The sequence below is a fragment of the Nipponia nippon genome, unplaced genomic scaffold, assembly GCF_047370975.1.
Source record: "Nipponia nippon isolate SJK-2023a ecotype South Korea unplaced genomic scaffold, ASM4737097v1 scaffold_4, whole genome shotgun sequence".
In the NCBI taxonomy this organism is placed as follows: domain Eukaryota; kingdom Metazoa; phylum Chordata; class Aves; order Pelecaniformes; family Threskiornithidae; genus Nipponia; species Nipponia nippon.
The window spans coordinates 122,259,809-122,279,882 of NW_028262358.1; positions in this window are offsets into that span (position 1 = coordinate 122,259,809).

Below are 20,074 nucleotides of genomic sequence, written 5' to 3' on the forward strand. Positions count from 1 at the left end.
TTTTTCTTAAAACCATCTATACTATGACATGGAAGCTCTTGGGTATTGCAACAATGAGTTTGCGTATATTGCTAAAGTCAACAGAAGGAAATGGTAATGATAAAATGTTGTCAGTATAGTTTCACAGAACTTTCACCTATTGGATAACATTTAAAAGGGCATGTAAAAAGAAATTCCTGATGATCAGCTTTAATTAATCACTTTTTAGTAATGCTAAAAAATTATACAGTAAAATTTCCAAACGTACTAAACCAAGAGGGAAAAAAAATTGGATACAAACATTGCAGTAGCCACAGAAAGTATGGTGTGACAGATGTGGAATTACCTGTCACAGTCGACAAGTATAGTGCATTCTTTATATTCAGCTGAATGTTACAAAGCCCTGTTCCAAATAAGTCACGGAAGAGTCATGATTTCAGTCCTATTCTGCTCTACTGATTGATTCCTTGAGTCTCTCTTCAAATATCAGCTGTTACATCACTCAGACCAAGGCAACTATACTCGGAAAAGAAAAAAAATATACATTAAACTGTAAGTGTAGCTTTGGAACACATAGCATTCAAATTGGTGGACAAAACACATCTAGTTTCATGTATTAAAGCAATTGCCTTCAATGAAATAGGAAAACTAGTCTGACACTCCAAGAAAAACAATGTTAGCAACTCCAGCCACTATATTAATTCCCTGGTCAAATCAGAATGAAAATGATACTCAGAGCGAAATGGTGTACTTCTAGGTGTGTGTCATTTCTTTCCTTTTTCGTCTATCTGAAATACCAAGTCTGAGCTTCATAGTGGCTCAACTTCACCACCAAAGTATTACACAATTATAGCAGGCTAGCTGCCTAATTTTCTTCTGTAGTCAATGAAAGAAATAGGTAAGCCATCCTATTCTTTTAGGTTTTTTTTCACATGACAGTGTGCAGTGGAAAAGGGACTTGGGAATAATTATTTCCACTAAGAATTCTTCTTTCATTTTGTCTTGGGGACACAGAGTTCCTGCAGACACTGAAACAACAGTTAAGGCCAGGAAAAGATATTAAACTACTGCAGACTGGACAGGATCATAGGTCATCCTCTGGTAAGCTAGTTATAAAATATCACCTTCTATATCAAAGAAATCTCCGGTGAACAAAATAAAACTGCACAAGGTAATGGTTGGAGCTGGAGACCTATAGGTCCCAAGTGAAATTGCTTGTTCAGTTACTCAGCTGAACAGTGGACTTAATTTAGAAGAGCTTAACAGTTGCAGGAGTTACCTGTAAAGTAAGTTACTGTATGATTGTCAAGGTAGTTTCAGTAACTAGGTGAGAACTGTGTCCCCCAACTCCAGAATCTGGGTGAATTGGCCCAGTTTTGTCAACAATGTCAAAACCCAGGAAGAGGAGAACAAACACCTCCGTAGTCTAAAATATAAACTCTTACTTATGCACAGGAAATGCCTCGGCATTTTGGGTTGGGATAAAATAGTTCTCTGCAGGAGTTTAGATACGGTAGACATGTATAAGCCTTTATTGGTTTCATGGGTTTCTTTCTTTGTTTTGGTTTTCTGCTGTGATTTTCTTCTATGCTAAAATAAGAAATACACTTGTTCTAAGACCGTTGCTTTTGAGCCACTGTCATCTTCCTGATAAACTTAAACTTGGTAGCTACAATTCCAATGGATAAAATCGGGTGACATGATTCTTCCTCTTCCCATCTAAGTGAGATGGGATGAACCTCCTTTCAAATTTGTCTATCTATTTCTCAGGATATGCTTCTGTGGACTGTAATAAAATGACTGACTTTCAGATACCTAAGCCAAGAAAAGATACCTCCCGCTCCAAAAATACTACGGATATGAGTCAGAGATACCGCTCACTTTCCAATATCACCCCTAACAAATGTGAAAGTATGTACTCATTCTCTGCACGGGGAAAGCTTTGAATCACGTGTCAGACATGAATTACTGCTTGAATCTGGAAGGAGAGAAGTTTAGGGTAACACAGGCACAAATGGACAGATGTGCACGGGCAACCCTTTGTGGATGAAGGCTATACCTTTTGTTGTGATAAATAAATAATAACAATTTTTTCTCAGACATTCTTTAAAACTCAGTGTCTTTGTGACCATGTCCACCCATTTTCTCTTCTTTATGCTAGTGTGGATAAAGACCAGCTTGCATTTGTCTGTGTTATATTTGTATAGCCTCTATCCCCATGCAATCCTAGTCCATTTCCTTAAAATCCTGTGTGACATCATGATAAGAAGGCAAGGAATTCCATAGATAAAAGAAAAAAATCTGTGTTTGAGCTGAATTCTCTGCTCACTATGAGGACAAAATCACTGATCTACAGCTTTGCAAGGTTTGGCCAATATATGTATGGGTATTTATAGCATCCGACAAAATAGAGTTACCATATAGACTTTGGCTGAGAGGACTCCTATACGCACACTTGGGAAACCAAGACGAGATGCATATGATTTAATGTAAATGCCTCTGAATGCAGATGTCTACATTGCCCTTGGCTCCACAAATAGTCAATGTAGAGTGACAGTTATTTCTAGGTCTTACTCCATTCTAAGATAAATTACTAAAGTTAGATGAATCACACTTAAAAGCAACTATTTCTTTTAATTGAATAAAAAGGGAGTTCAGATGTAGGCCTCAGATGTAGACAGCCAGATATCTATATTTGACCAGAAAAATTCGACCTTTTTCTTAAGAGGAACATTTCTAATCGTCTAAAGCTTGATGTTTCGGAAATACCTCTTCCTAGGAAAAGTAAGGGTTAAACTCCTAACTGGATTTAAAAATGGTATGAATAATATTATATCAAATAGATGTCATCCAGTAGAAGGCATATAATCTCAATGGTCTTTCATAAACATATACATAAATCATCATCAGCCAGGCTGGAGAAGAATAACTTAACTAGGAATTCTGTCATAGATTTATTTTTCCTTTGTGCTTCTTTTGAACAGTTTTAGCATAGCTGAAAATTGTGTCTCTTTTGGATCAGCTCTATTTAGAACATGCTAACAATGGTTCACATTGCGGCTTTACATAATAGTTTGAGATAACACTTTTTAAGCTGAGAATGCTATTGGCAGTTCTGCATGAAACTCAGCTGTTCTAGGCTGGGATTTATGAGACCATTTCCTTTGGCTTCAGGTTTTTTCAGCTTGTATGCTTGTGCACAATGTTGAGTCCAAGGTCTGAACAAACCTAAAACTTCATAATGAAGTTCAGTCAAAAGCACAGTCCCACCAGGTTTCAAATCAAGATCATGAGAATCCAGGTGTTCTGGACAGCTTCCACAAACTATTAGGCCTTTAGCAATGATTTGTTTCAAAGATGGGTTCAGAATGGTTCACACCCCCCCTCCTCAAGAAAAACAAAAAAAATATGTCTGTTTATTTTTTATCTGACTTAGAAGTGGTAGCAGTTCTGAAATACTTGGGGAAAGACAGGTGAACTGTACTAAGGGCATAAAGTATAATTATATACAAAAACTTGAACCTGGAATTGTATATTTTGAGCATCAGAGGACCATATTGATCATGGCTGAAGTAATGTGAAAACCTCCCCTTCCCTTTTTAGAATGAAGGCACATGGTCAGTTGGATACTGGAAGGACTAAGGTTAGCATTCATTCCAGAAACACCTCGTTAAACACCAATAACAATGGGTAACAATTCTATCTCCTTATTTTCTTCATTTATTTTTGAAATATTGAAGAAAACAAGAACATAAGTAGTTAAAAAAACAAAACTCAACAGACAGAGGAAATATTTTGATTTTTCAAAGACAATAATCTTCCTCCTGTCCCTGTCAACCCTCTTTCGGTCTAGTCATATTATTGTTATTATTGCTAGTCCTAAACAATAATAACAATAAAGGCAAAACGAAATCCCAAATTGCATATAATATTGATAATGTAGTCCACAACCGATAAAATATAGAGGGTGTATACAACAGGATATTTCTAAGTAGTGCCTCTGTGGTGAGTTTCCACTAGACACAGTGAGTCAATTCATAAGAGATGTGTAAACCGATAAAAGTTTATGTTAAATCTTAGCTCTACTTATGCATCCATGCTAGGTGTGGAAAAGAGCAGTGAGGTCTAAACTGACATTCCTCAAAGGCAGATGAGTGCTCAGCAGCTAGGTCTGCAAAGTCCTGGCACTGGTGCTTACATGCTACTCTTGGATCTATGTGAAGCAAGACCTGACAGAATGAGTCATCTTTGGCGCTGGACTAGATCATGTGTACTTGGTGGAGTAACACCTGAGTGTAGTCGGTACTCTTGCTCATGATCCAAGAACAGAGATGAAATACTTTTGCTGGAATTATTCGAGAAGAAAATTTGATTCATGCAAAATTAAAATATAAGATTTAAAAATAAATAAATATTTTATGATTGCTATCTATCAGCAAAATTAGAAAAAGGACACTGCAACAACTCAGAATAAAACTTATGCTATCACTAAAATTGCTCCCACAGAGACACAATTTTTATGAGCGGGAGCTGAAAACAAAAATAAATAATTATGTGTTATCATGACAATATCTATTTCTATATTTATACTATTCTAGATATTCCTTAACACGTGCACATAAAGCTGTAAATAGACATGTGTGTGGGTGTGTGCATGTGTTTGTGACTACAGATGGAATAACTTAAAAAATGTCCAAGGTAATTTTATTTTTAAAAAATAGTAAAAAAAAAAAATCACTAGCATTCCTAGTTCCAGCCTGAAGCACATTTTTACAGCTGAAAATAGGGGCTTATAATGAAAATGCTGACACAACCTTAACTATAGAGGTGCTAGCAGGCAATGTTATAATAAATAATGTGGGAAATATTTTACACTTCAAGGCAATTACATGTTCAGCCATCTTTAGGATTTCTGGGCCATGAAGGGTAGGGATTAGGTGTACTTGACAAGTGTAAAAGACCCATGACTCATGACTGCTAGAAGGCACAAATGAATTACCAAAGCTGAGAGAAAGCTTTGTAATCACGTAGCATAGGTAAAATATTTTTTATTTGGAGGTAGATAAGGATCAGGTAAATGTAAAGATACACACTCCGGATTCCATTTAGTTTGCTTTTTGAAGAAATGGTGAAAGTTGAGTTAAATCTATTGTCCTAACTTGCCTGTCATCCATTTGTGTATTTCTTTATGCCATACAAATATGACTTTAATAAGCTTTGAAATGGAAGTTCATATTTGTAGGAGAACAGGACTGGATAGGACCAACTAGGTCATTGAGTAGGCTCTCACTGTTGCAGAAATGTCTGCAGAAGAATTTAGGAGAGTTTAGGTTTACAAAGACCCCTAAGAACAGCTTCCTCAACCTTCACCCACCAGAAATACCCTAGTGCCCACAACAGACTTTTTTTGTTCAGTTAAGTGATGACTAAAGGCCTTGGTTTTGGATTGTGACTCATTGGATTCCTCTTTCTGCTCTTGGTTTCTTGATGAATTATCTTGGATTTACGACTGTCTCTTACAGGGTTTGGGATTTGTTTTACTGTCTGTTGCACAGTGCCTAGCGGAAATGGGTTCTCAACTGATGTGGCCAGACACTGCAGCAGGAACAGCCTTTAAAACCATGGATCCACTTGAATTGCTATTACATACAAGTAGAATATAATGTTCCAGGTCTGAAAAATAACTGAAGTGGAAAAGGCTGCATTGTCTCCAGTCCTGAACTTTGAATAAATTGCTGAAGAGAGTTTTAACAGGCATACAGACTCAAAATAGTGGAACAGCTAATTTTGGACACCTTAAAGGTGAACATCCAAGTCAGAGTTAGAGATAATCACTTTCTTGTCACTGGGGAGAAATACGCACCATAAGGAGAAAATACCTTTGACGTTAGATGTTATTTCCCAGTGAGACAAAATACCTTGTGGAGGTGCCTGTTTCTCTCTGCTTATTAGAAAGGAAGGCGGTGGTTACACTTCAAACCTGTAGATGCCTAAGGTACAATGGGTGAACCACTCACTTGCTCTCTTGGTTCATCTGTGCTGGGCTCTAGTTGGTCAACTGTAATTGGGTGTTACAGTCATTTTCATGGCATCTGTCGAACAAGCTCAGGCTTTGCAGTCTAAATCCCACAGCAAACAGCACTTACCTGTGTAGTAACGATGTTGGTAATCTCCATAGGGAGGCCAGAGGAAGGAGGAACTGTCCTGCTCTGTAATTTACAGCAGGTCCCTCCAGATCATCTTTCTAGAGAGAGGGATGAGGGAGATAACATGGTTATTTCTCATGCCTGCTCCTGTCCAACCTCTCTCAGGTGTTTAAAAATGCTTATTATTATCGTTTCCAAGAATCCATGCTGGTGTATGGGGTGTGTATTTTCAGAGCTGTTTACCTGACATCTGCCTTTCAGAAACAGACACAATAATTTTTCATCCTGAGCAAAAGCCTAAACAAAATGCCACCCTCCTACCCATTTTGTTTTAAACTGTTAACAGATCTTTAAAACCTGTCTAAATCTTAGGCCAAGCATTCCTAAGATCATGCATGATTTCACCTGGAGCTTTATTTCAAATACATACTACACTGAATCTGGCAGAATATTAACTTCCCTGCTCTCCCCTTCTTATCTGTTTCCACTGTCTTATTTCTTACTTTTATCAGTCTTGGCTATAAGAAATATGGTAGATAATGAGGAATGAAAATCAAGCAAGCAAGAGAAGAGTAATAAATTCTAATAAATTAAGTTTGGGTGCCTTTTCTACAGAAAAGACATGAGAAGTTTCACAGCGTGTTGTTTAGGGAACTCCCATAATGCAGGAGGCAATGAAGGAGGACCAGAGGTTTGACAACAGTAAAACAGATCTTGGTCTCTGAAAGTCAATGAAAACAGTGCCATTGAGTATAATGTGTCCAGAATCTTACTTGGGTGTTTTATTCTCTCTAATTTCTGTGATATTTGGGGAATCCTACTGCCATTCAAATTTTTTTTAGCCTTACTCCTTTCAGCTCCAAATGATTTAAAGCTCCTTCACTCTCACAATATAACAGCTACAGTGCAAAATAATGAATATTCAACTTCCATATCAGAAGTCGGTATGAGTACTGAGACAGATATATACTTTTCAGTATATATCAGGGTTAGGTAATAGTGCGATAGCTTAAGACACTTAAAATAACATGACACCAATTTATTACCATTAGAAATAAAGCCTTTGGAAAAGACCCTAAGCATTATGTTAGCATTGATATGTCAATCCTTTATTTGAAGGATGGCAAGTCTGAATCCCAGCACAGCCTTAATTAACAGAAAATAATTAGCATCATTTTCCCAGCTGTGAATTTGAGATTTTTTTTCCAACAGAATCCATTGATTGATAATTAAGGAGGAGTTAGTTGTAATAAAACTCCCAGTATTGCAATTTCTAATTGGCCTTTAAGGACATTTTACAGTTACAGTTACTTTGTTCCAGGCATTTTCTGGCTTTTTTTTTTTTTTTTACAGGCTTTAATAAGGAATCTTTTCTCAGTGAGGTAAAAAGGATGCAGATGAATAGAAAAAGCCACTGTAAAGTTACATCTATGAATTTAAAACTTCACATATAATACAGTCCATTTGATTTGTTTGGGTAATAATTGGTGCTAAGTGAATGTAAAAAGCTTTGAAGTTTGCTTTGAATAACCTAAGATTTATCCAAGCACTTGAGTCTTCGATTAAACTACATTATCACAGAGATTTATGTAAATGTTTAACTTGAAGAACAGTAAATGCTCCTGTTGGCTTCAGTGGGATGGAGCATCATATGTATAGTTAAGCAGATATATGTATATCCTTCAAGGAATGCTGCCCTAGGCTGGAAATCTTATAGGAATGGATTCAGTTCAGGACATGTCTGCTTGTTTCATATTTCCAGCCAGTCCTCAAATACTGCTAGCACAGTGTCCCCCAAGGCACTAAAATTTTCTTTTACTAATCCTACAAGTAGAATTGATTTAAAAGCACACATTTAATGATTTTGTAATATTTGTACATTGACATAATTTTTAATTCTTTTCCTCCGCTATCTGAAAATTTCAAATTTTGGATGAAAACAATATGAAGCCTTTTAGAATTTTCTCCATTTCTTTCTTTTCCCTCATTTCTGTTCATTCTCCCACTTGAAAAGAAAGCTGGAGCAAGTGACAAAAAAGAAAAAAAAAAAAAGAGGAAAAAAAGAGATAATCATATATATATCTAAATACCAAAAAATTAGAAAAACATTTTACATAAATTTCCTTTTATACAAAGATGGTTTTCCAGGAAAAATATTTGTGAATAAGAAGTGTCAAAGATTTTTATGTACCAGAAAATTAGTAAGTTCAATTGAACATGCAAACACAATACTCTTCCTAAAAAGAAACTTTCATATGCGACAACAAAGTAGAGATCAAAACTGTTCCCTAATGTTGTGAAAGTAGATATAAATACTCAGACCTGGACCTGCACTGGTGTCATTAGTGTCCACAACACAATGATTTAAGCTTGCTCAGGCTCAGAGAAATAATTAATGGTTCATTAAAATTTGCTATTATTACTGGCAAAAAAGCCATGTGATAAGGACTTTTGCTGTTGTTTCCACTGGTGATTGCCTGTCTCTTTCTTGCCCTATTAATGTGTAATTTTTTGTACGTCTGTGGCAGCAAAGAAATGTTTCTGTGTGATCAAAGTGTCCTGACTATCTTTAGAAAAAAAGATCAGCTAAGTTTCTCCATCTTGGGAATGCTATGAGGCTGCATTTCTGCCTCTCCGAAGAGGATGTCAGATCACTTAGCTGTGACTGCCTTACATCTTGGCTGGACTAATGTAGCTTTCTCTCTTTGGAGATCATCCAGCAAAGCTATACGCTGCTTACAAATTTATTCAAAGTGCCTCCACCGTATTTTGTTAACATGGGCTGAAATGTCCTCTCTCATTTCAATCACACTGAGGTCACTGGACTGATTTCCCGTGCAAAATAACCTGAAGAGTTTGACACTGTTATTGCTTGTGTTCAAGGCAACTTGGTTCTTCCTATCTAACTGTACTTAAACATCACTTCAGCCACCAGGAGCACGGGAGTTACCAAAAATCCACGGGCTACCTTAGCGAGTATTCAAGCTTCTATACTTGCTGACATCAGACAATTCAAAATGACAGCATATATAAGTGTGAAAACCTCAAAGTATGTTTACAGATTAGCTGCACACATATAATAGGGACATTTATCCCTGACACTTTCATCATTCCCTAAAGTGGCAAGGATTATACCTCTTATGGGGTTTTGTTTCAGGTCCAAGATGGTCTTATTTATATGTAATATACTTGGTTGCCTAGGTCAGCAGGCTGCTGGAAACAGCAAAACCCCGTGCTCCACATGGTATTTTGGCCAGTGGCACCATACTGGGAAGCCTGGCTGGCTGCTGCCATCACAGAGGGAGGGATGAAGGGACAGGAGGCTGCAGCTACTGCTTATAGAGAGGGCTCACACTGAAGCAGCAGTCGCCACCTTCCTTCTCCCATCTCCCTGGAGGCAACACGGCCGTCAGCTGAAGGCATATGTACATTTACATTCACATGCATGCATTATCAGGGCACACAGCTGGGATAAATCAGTGTATCGCTATGGATGGTAATAGAGCGTGGCTGTCTTTTGCTGCTAAAGAGATGGATCTGTAAGTATCACACAGGGATTCTGGTGGATATTTTAGGAAAGAAGTAATCTCAATTGACCTCAGCCTTCTAAGAGAGAGCTGTCAGGTCTAACCTAGCCTGAGCTCCTCAAGTCAAAGAGGGAGCTTCGCATGCCAGAGAGCTATTCACTGTACTTATTTTAAAGCTATTTTAAAAACAAATCAGTATTGGATGCCTTAACAAATCGTGTGACAAGTTGTCAAACTTTATCTTAATTTTCTGAGCTGAAATTTTTTCCCCCATATTGGAAAGTAATTTGAAAATTGTTTCAATTCTGTCTCAGAATTGTTTTCTTCAGAGGATTTAACATTTTATTAGGGAATTTATGATTTCCTCAAAACATGTATCCGTTCTGTAATCTTAACCAAAACACTATTAGCCTCTCATCAAATCCTTCTTCAAATAAGAGGCCATATTAAATCCTGTGGTGGGAGAAGCTTAGACCTGCCTGCCAACAACTCTGAGAATTGCTGTTATCAGCCTATCGATGATTTCCGTTCAGTGTAGAAAGACTTTCTTCTTAAAATGTATAGTTTCAGAGAAATCAGTGTAGGAAAAAGTTTCAGTGTATTGCCTAGCTCATTCCCTTGCCCCAAAATAGAATCAATTGCAGTTAAATGATTCCTTTTACCTGCTCACCTAACTTGTTCTTAAAAGCTTGTTAAGCTTCAGCAATCCCTCCAGACAATCTGTTTCAGGCCCTATTGATGCTGCAGTTAGCATATTTAACCTGAGACCTCTCCTGAATCTCCCTGGCTGTCTTGTAAGTCTCTTAGTTCTCCACTCCCCCAAAAACATAGAGAACAGTTAATTTCCCTCCTTTGCAGGAAACTCTTTACAGCTTCAAAGACAGTTGCCACATCTCTGCACAAATTTTTAGTCCATTTTAGACTAAATAAACCCAATGAAAGAGTTCCCATAAGAGAACAGGACTGCCTGCACTGGAGAGATTGATAAGGAATGAACAAGCAGCAGTGTGTACAAGGTGCTGCATACCAAAAGAGAAGAGCCATTTAGGATCCAAAACACATACAAGTCGGGGTGACCTTATTGATTTTGAAAACACAGCAAAAGCTTTTACAGGGAGCTGCTCAGAAAAAGGAGTAAGATCTTGGATACTTTTGATACAGTGTTTGGAAAATGTCCATATCAATATATTGCATTTTTAAATTTTGTACATTCCAGAAGATTTCACATTGAGGGGGGTTAGGGAGGGAAACTATAAAAATCTACTACAGGAAAATTGATATATTAGAATGAGGTATAATTAAAATTCTGAAGCTTTAATAAATGACATTTCACAATGTCTGGATCAAGATTTATAAGTATAGGTGACAAAAATCAAGCTCCGATGTTAATATTTAGACAATAAATATGAGGCCTGACTGCTGAAAGAGGCAATTCTTTGACAGTTCCATTTAAATGAGGTGGGCATCATTTCTAAAAGCAGTTCATAGGCTAGGGAACCCAAATATGGACTGAAATGCTAGATCCTACTTTTAAGAATCTCATCTTAGAGCAGTATGCGCTGCCTAGAGGGAAGTATGTGACCCTCACCAGCAGGCCCCTTCCAAGAGATTTAGGTACCAGGCTTTATTAAGCATTAAGCATTTTTTCTCTTACTTAAATGGCATTAAGAAAATGGACTATAAGTAGGTATATTCAGGAATTTCTTCTTTATATATAATTCTTTTTCATGTTGTACAATGGAAATGGCTGAGTGAAAGCAGATATAGTCTCACAGGTTTGAGCAGTGTCCCATTCCTCCACTACGTTCTTCTATTTTCATGCCAGTGATGCTCTCTTGAACTGAAGTCACATACGTGAGTAGAGGGTTAGATGTCAGGGTGTTAGCTCGGAGCTGTTTCACCTGACCATGTAGTGATGCAGTATGTACCATTCATACAGCAGTTGCATCTGGTTCTGAGAAACTCCAGGAATTTGAAAATAAGGAGCTTCAGCTCTGTAGGATGAGGGAGTAATGAATCTGTCCTGAGGTCACTGCTCTGCTGGAACCCAGAATAAGTTCAAACCACAATTGATCAGCATGAACGAAAGCACATCACAGACCAAGGAAAGAAAAAGATTCACAAGAGCAACAGGGTTCTGCAAGTGATTACTTTCTCGTAGAATTAGTTGGAAACTCAAAGCCTGATAAAAATGGCACCTTTGCCAAGTCTGTGATTTTTTGGGTTGTGGAGGAAAATTTGCTAGCTGAACCACTAGCAGTAAAATGAGGGATGGGCTATAGCCATCTTATCTCCTTTACTTCCATGCATGGATTTTACTAAATAGCATTGTTTAAAATCCTTGGGAAAATCCCGATGTTAAAAGGAAATTTTCTGTTGACCTCAGTCTTCTCAGGATTTTTAAAACAGATGTTTTTTTTCCTCTACAGAAACTGTTTACTGTTTGCTGGCCAGCTGTACAGGAGATCAGCATTTAAAATCCTACTTGGTCACAGGATCCTGGGGATAAGTCAAAGTACCTTTGTCTTTCAGATAATTTCTTCCCCACACAGTTCCTCTGACATGGGCATATGCAGTTTGTGAGCCCTTCCGTTGCTGCAGAGGTGAGGTCCATCTAGAAAGACAAACCTCTCTTGACCAAAGCAGATGTTGCTGGACCAGAAAATACGATCATTCATTTAGCTTTATTGCTGCATGGTGGCTCAGATTTAGTAATGATGCTGTGAAATGCAAAGATGGGTAGCTAAGGATAATGGGTCGTTATATGACCTTGCTGAGAGGAGTGATATGAAAATCCATAAGAACCAAAGCCCAAAACTTTGTCCTCAGCAAATATTCTGTTTTATAGCCATCAAGGAATTGAACCTTTTTAAAAATATATTCATCACAAGAACCCACACAAATAATTTGTATTAAAAAAGGGAGAGAACCTGATAAGCTGGACCCTTAGACACTGATTAAATATGATTAGGTCTGAACCTATTGCCAAAATAAAAATGTTCAGATGCAATTTTGGAGGAGTTTAAAAGATTTTTATTAATAGTCCCCTCACTGCTTACCCTTTAGGTTTCCAACAGCAATTTCTTTTAATCATTGGACTTAATATACTCCAAGGTGCTGAATTCCATGTCAGCTGTAAACATGCAGCAAAACATTTACATGTAGGCTTCCTTCAGCTCCTCACATTCAATTCAAGGAGTGAACAATGAAGCAGCACTGCTGTGCAAGATCTAAATTGTGCTGCTGGCAAGAAGATTCTCAAATAACTGCGGATCTCCTGGGAGAAGGAATATTATACTATGGAATAGAAAGTGTTTGCCATAGAGCAAGCTGGTCTGTGGGCTTTTTTCACTCTTCTTTCATTTTGTTTATTTATTTGTTTGTACTGTGACCTATGTCATCTGAAGCCAAGAAATGCAATAAGGTTAAATCTATTGCAGGAAATTATTTTGATCCACCAATTAAACAAACAAGTTCACCTTGCCTATGATATGCCATCAAACATTGGTATGAGCATTTGGTGCAATCAGTCTATTACACATCAATTTTATGGCTGTATAATGAGGTTTAATTGCTGCTTTATTAGTCTGACTAATATTAAGTGTCAGTAATTGCTTTGCATTCAACTTGGCTTTCTCATTTAAATTAAACATCCAATATTTAACTATAAATGTAGACCTTCTTTTTATCTAATGAATTTTTGCTTTTATCCTGGTGGTACAAGAAAAGCCCATTTGGGGTGATTTTCCTCCTTTGCGCAAGTTCTTTGGCCCTGAGGAATAGAGGCTGGAAAAGCTAAATGTTGTTCTTGGTAAATGCACAGGCCTTTGGAAAGTGAACTTCAAATTTTCTTTTGACAGAAATATAAGATGGGTTTTTTGTACTAATGAGTGAATTGCTAAGGTGTGTAAACTTGTTTGTAGTCCCACTGAAGTCTATGGGACTACTTGTACACTTTAAGTTATGCATATCCTCGGGTGAATGGTAGGGCTAAAGCTTGCTACCCTGGAGCACACATGAAAAACAAGTCTGGCAGGATGCAGGATGCATTTTGACTGGCAAGCCACAGACTGAATGTTATTGCCAGCCAGGATTTTAGTGCACTGTTAAAGTCATAGGCTCAGGCTCTCAGACACGGAGCTTTAGGAGGCAAGGACTGAGGTTCAATAAATTACTTGGTGCAAGCAATGAGGAAACCTTTTGCAGACCCATTCTTGTTCTGTGGCTTCCTTACATTCACCAGGACTACATTCAGGTGGTGAATTGCTGGATCGTTCAAGTTGGTAGCCGTATTGCCATTTCACTTGGCTTCTTCTGATTTCCTTTTTTTGTTTGAAATGGAATCCATCTGATTTTGCAGGGATGAGCTCAGCTCACTGAGTAGACATGCCAGTTGCCATTAATATCATCTGATCTTCCAGTGATAGCTGGCTAATAACGTCCTGCAATCACCTCATGAGCTAAAATCTAGATGTATTTCTAGCCTGAAAAGAGGCCTATTGCTGGGGTGTGTCATGTGCCTGGTTCGTATGACATTGGACTGCTGAAATTCTGATCAGGAAAAAGTGGTGACTGAATCAATAACAATTTATTGCATTTTACTGCAATTGTCTTCCTGGATCCATGGAAGAGTTAATATAGCTAGAGACCCTGTGAGAGTCAAATATCCATCACTGGATATCTACTGGACTGCAAACCAATTACTGAAAAAATATAAGTCTCTTGCTGTTTATTCTTTGGTGGTGGTGGGAGTTCCCCTTTTTTTCTTACTTGTCAAGAACAAACCTTTTGGGGGTAATAAAAAAACTTATCTGTCACAGCATAGGTTTTAAGAGAGATTGCTTTCTGGAAGAGACTTCACCCATGCTGTTTATCCAGTTTTCCTTGAGTAATGTACTCATTTTACAAGTAGCAAGAGGTAAGGACATGTGGACCTGGAGCCTTCTGAAGCTAAGACTTAAATCTACAGGTACCTGGCAGAAATCCAGGCTGCAACCTTTCAGCACCATTAATACTACTGTCAACCTTCAGCTGAACATATGAGGTCAGAAGTGTTTATTCTGTGAAAAAAGAAGCCAGCCAAACCTCTCAGACCTCATCATGACCCATGCCCTGAGCATCAACTAGCCTTTATATCAAACAGGGCCCTTACACCATGATGGGGCCACCAACATTTGCCATAGCAGCGTAATATTCTACAGCCTGCACTGAAGAAGCAAGAGACCTAAGCTTCAGGACAACTTTAGTTTGAATGGTTGAAAACCGCCTATTTGCCCGCTCCAGAAGGATATTGTAACCAGTGTTACAGCACATTCTGGGTGAGCATACAGCCAGGAATGTAAGACCACGGGACCAGGCAGACATCAGGCAAGAGCGAACCTGCCTTGTGCCTTGTCTAGAGCATTTGGTGAGGGAAGGGGACACCTGGTGTTTTCTTCCTCAGTCCAGAGACTGTTTCTCTTTCTTACCCAAGGATTGATCTAAGGTAAAACACATCGACATTCCAGAGAGCAGGTGGGACCTTGTGTGTGAGATCTGGTAGCTGAAGAAACTGCAGGCTGAGAAGGGCCCAGGACTTTGGTCTTTTACCAAGGAGAGTCCTCTAACTGCTAGGTCCTGGTGCTAAAAGTGATGGACACTGCCACCACAATCTTTTTTTTTTTTTAATTTTTTTAAAATAACCAGTTCTTTCTCGTTAGACATGTTTCCAAGAAGGCAAGACCTTGAGCAACCATTGACACCTCCTCACTTCTACTGGTTTCCTATGCAGTGATCACAGACATGATTATCTTGAGAAGCCTTGAAGTTTTTCAAGGTTTCAGAGACACTTTTCTCTTCTCAACTGACTTAATAAAAAACATAGACACTTAGCCTTGCATTCCCTTCCTCCCCGTCTCCCTCCCATCCATGAGTGGAAATTGCAATTACTGTACCCTAGATTTCACATTGTGTTTCCCTACACCAGCAGCCTTGACAGCAGTGTCTGAGAAGCCAGGTGGGACTGTTTGCACCATTTTGAGCTCTGCTACCTAACACTGAAAGGCTTCACCACCACAATGAAGAACTTCAGTGTACAGCTCAGTTGACCTGAAAGTTAAAAAATAGTGTTTCAACAGGGCTGACACAATAAAAATCTTCCTTCTGCATTTTTCTTATTATTTTTGAGTGCTAAGGCAGCAGATCAGGTCCAGGGAGCTGATCTCCTGAGTAAGGAAGTGCCATTTTTACACATCACTGTTCAGAGCCAAACTGCTTTTTTAAGGGTGGTTGTCAGTCTTTTCACTGTCAGGTTAAATCCTTACCCATGGTGATTCTTGCTCATCTGCACCAACTGTCAGCACTGAGGTCCGGAGTGAGCTTCCCCCGTGGCAAGTTGGCAGGGAGTTTATGTGCAAGGGACTAACCCACCTTCCTTGGAAGCAGCAAGCTGAGGTTCTCAGTCAGGAGCAAAAAGCCAGAACAAAGGTCTGAGATTACAGATGGACAAACATTTGCAGCCCTCTGTTGATTCCTGTTACTGTTTTAATTTTCTTCGATAGACATTGCCAGACCATTGTAGTTCAGCCCATGCCAGCTCTGTTTCTGACAGGCAGAATAGGAATGGTAAGGATCCCTTGGCAGGCAGATGGGAACCCACATCTCCCTTAGATCTCAGCTGCAGCTTGGCCCTTAGACCTCAGCTGTTTTCTTCAGGGTTAAACTCTGCTCATACATCCCTCTCAAATTAACCAGGATGATTTTTCTCTTTTCCAAATGCAGATTATCTCTGCAGAAACCCCCAGACATCACTAAATAAACCCTTATCTAAGAAGAATCCCTCAACTATTTTGCAGAGACCCCCCCTGTTACAATCCCGTTACGTGCATCACACGAAGTCTGAAGACTGAAACAGAAAAGCTGTGGCAAAGCTGAGAGGCAGCCTCCTAGATTATGCTGGAGACCATGTCAAAACCTGCATTTGTCAGAGACTAAGGAATAGATCTTTATATATATAAAAATCTTCAATATATAAAGGAGACCTATAAGAAAGATGGAGAAAGATTTCTTACCAAGGCCTGTAGTAACAGGACAAGGGGCAATGGTTTTAAACTGAAGGAGAGTAGAATTAAATTGGACATAAGGAAGAAATTTTTTATGACGAGGGTGGAGAGACACTGGAACAGATTGCCCAGAGAAGTCGTGAGTGCCTCATCACTGGAAGTGTTCAAGGTCAAATTGGACAGGGCTTTGAGTAATCTGACCTAGTTGAAGATGTCCCTGCTCATGGCAGGGGGGTTGGATTAAATGATCTTTAAAAGTTCCTTCGAACACAAGTCATTCCATGATTCTATGATTTAGGGCAGTTAAAGGTCCTAACATGCTTAAATTCAGACATGAAGGACTCATATTGTCAGTATATATACATATATATATATATATATATATATTTCACCTTGTTCTAAATGCTTAGGCAGTGCGTAAATTAGTGAATTACCCAGAGCCAAGGCACAGACCTTGGCTTTGGAGCTCATTCTTCCCATCTTCTCCATTCCCAGCCAAGTCTTCAGCCCAGACCAATTATCATTTTCCCAGTCAGTTCCCAGGCATAGTGTGGGAGCTAGCAAGAGCTAGGAACCATTCCCATAAATGAATTTGTGAACAGCTTGTTTTGGAAGCTAAGAGAGCTATGGAAGTGATCAAACCACATCAGGTGGATTTAGTGCCAGACAAGAGGTCCCTGCAGTGATCCTTTTAGCAACAAAGATGTGGTTCTAGGAAAAAGGAACTATTAACTACCTTTGAAATCCAGAGAGGAAGAGCTTCCCAGGGCCAGATTCTCAGCTGATGTAGATCAGTGTCAGAGCTGTGCTGGTTTACAACAGCTGAGCAATTACACTGCATCCTTAAAAACAAACAACTGGACAAATATGGAGCTGCTTATTGTTTTCTTCAAGAGTCATTTCACCCCTCCTTTTCTTCCTCCTCTTCCCTCTATGTCTGAAAGTCTTTACCACTGCACAGTAAAAGCAAATAAACAAGGAAGGTTAAAATCTAAAACCACTCATCCAAGTTAATTAAGTTCAGCCAGCCTCAACTACATCATCTGGTAAGATCTGGCAAGTTGTGTGCATGTATATGTGTGTGTGTGTGTGCGTGTGCACATGCATGCCTGTGTATCTCTTCCTCTATTCAGGAAAAATTCTCCAAAAGTGCACCTACTTTAAAATACGTTATTTCTATGCCTGGGTGTGAGGTTTTTTTATTCCCCCCCTGCCTCCCGTCTGTTTCTGTTCTTACAGCTGCTTTTGTATTTTTCTCCAACTTCCCATTATTACATTTTCCTCCTTATATTTATGATGCCTGATTCCCAGTGTACATTATTGCTGCTCTGTTGGTACTTTATTAAATACGATACAGATACTAGAGTGAGAGTGAGGTTTTATGTCCCACACATGGTGTGTCGTAATTGTGGCATTTTTACTTTCCATTAAGAAGTATCTCCAGGAGGGGAGGATGGGGGACTCGGTTCATTACTTCATAAACCAAAGAAGAAACCCCAGACAAGCTTGATGAGTTGTTAAGTAGTCTTTAAAGAAGTCTTTAAATCAAGATTAGATGTATTTCCTAAAGAGACTCCCTAGTTCAACATCAAGTTACAGGTCTGATAGAGGGATCGCTGGTTAAATCCCGTGTCTTGCAGTATAGAAAAAGTCAAACTACATTCAAATAGTGGTTCTTCTGTCCTTCAAATTTATGACAGTGTAATTAAAAGATAGTGGTTTTAGCTAGCCAGACAAAGAGAGTGCGGCTTTTGTTTTACTTATTAAACTGTCTTTGTCTCAAACCATGAGTTTTCTCACTTTTACTCTTTTGATTCTCTCCCCCATCCCACTGGAGAGAAGTGAGTGAGTGGCTATGTGGGGCTTGGTTGCCAGCTGGGGTTAAACCACGGCAAATGTATTTTGTGTCCACATAAGGCTTGCTCCTACCCCACCGTTTATGGACATTTCTGTGCAGCGTTGCTCTGCTCAGCCCATCAGAGTCTAAGCACTGAGCAGGGCTCAGAGACTTTCAGCTACATCAGTGCTGGTGTCCTGGCATTACTAGAAAACAGGAATGACAATAAAATGGGGAGATTCTTCTCTGGAGATTCCTTTTTCCATGACAAGCACCAGACCCAGTCAAAGGCAGATGGGTGCCCAGGAGAGCAGACTGCTTCAGGCCGTAAAATGTCCATAACCTTGGTTATTTCATGCATGCCAGAGCCCTGGCACAGCAGAGCCTCTGCTGGGAAGCAACTCCTCATTGAATTTTGGCCACTGCTCCTGCTCGCCTTCCTTCGGGACCAGCTTGCATCTGAGGATTTTTCCCTGGGTCTGTGTCCCAGCTCTGTATTTTCCTCTGTCTTTCTCCCTTCTGCAACAGAAAAGATCCAGCTTTGGCCTGATTCCAGTTCTTCCTCCTTCCTGCCTAAAATTCTGAGAAGACTTGAATTCTGATGGCATTCATAGCAGGGAATCAATACCTGTATTTTCTTGCCATGGTGGGACAGTCCACTGTCTCTCCACAGCCCCCAAACCACAATTCCAGAGACACATGAAATATTCATATGAAGCTTGGGATGCACACATAAAACCAAAATGAAATAGTCAATAAAAATACTAACTGAGCAATCAGGGTGACCTTTCTGGCTCCAGTGGCGTGAAATGAATCTGCAATGAGCAGAGGCATGGTACCAGTTGAACACTTTGCTTAATTTCTTTACATTTCTTCCACATTTATAGAGCCTTCCCTGTAAGTACTGCTGTCTGTGTGTGCGTGTGAGCCAAAGAAAGCAAGCAGGAAAGGGCAGACACTGGCAATCATGTATTTATCTGCTGTCCCTTTTGCTCACCTTTTGTTGTGTGACATCTCTTTATTTAGAGAGGGACAGATCCACATCTAAGGAAGGTAATATTGGAGGAAAAACTAACAAGTACACATACAAAAAAAATCAGAAATAAGGGCTCAAAACATTGATCTCTAGAGACCAGCATAGTCTGTTGTGGAGTATCAACACAATAGCTAAGGCAGGATGATGGCAATTTGTGTTTGTGGGTATAGACTGGATTTGCTTGAAACCACTGAGGTGCTTTGAAGTTTAAAGTTGTTATTGTTTAACAAAGTGATTTTGTATCCCTCATGTCATGGATGGAGCAACATGATGGGGTTTTCTACTTTCTTGTAGCAAATTGTCCTTTTGATTGGCTTACTGGTATCCCCCAATTTTACCCACCTGGCCTGAAGGAAAGAAGGATGGAAATCTAACTTTGGTATTCCCAAGACAACCCAGAGAGAGAGAGATGTTCACATTGCACTGAGAGGGTCAGAAACCAGAAGCCAACATGCAATTGCTAGATCCCATTGATTTCAACACCCAAATACCTTTGATGATCTCTGCTG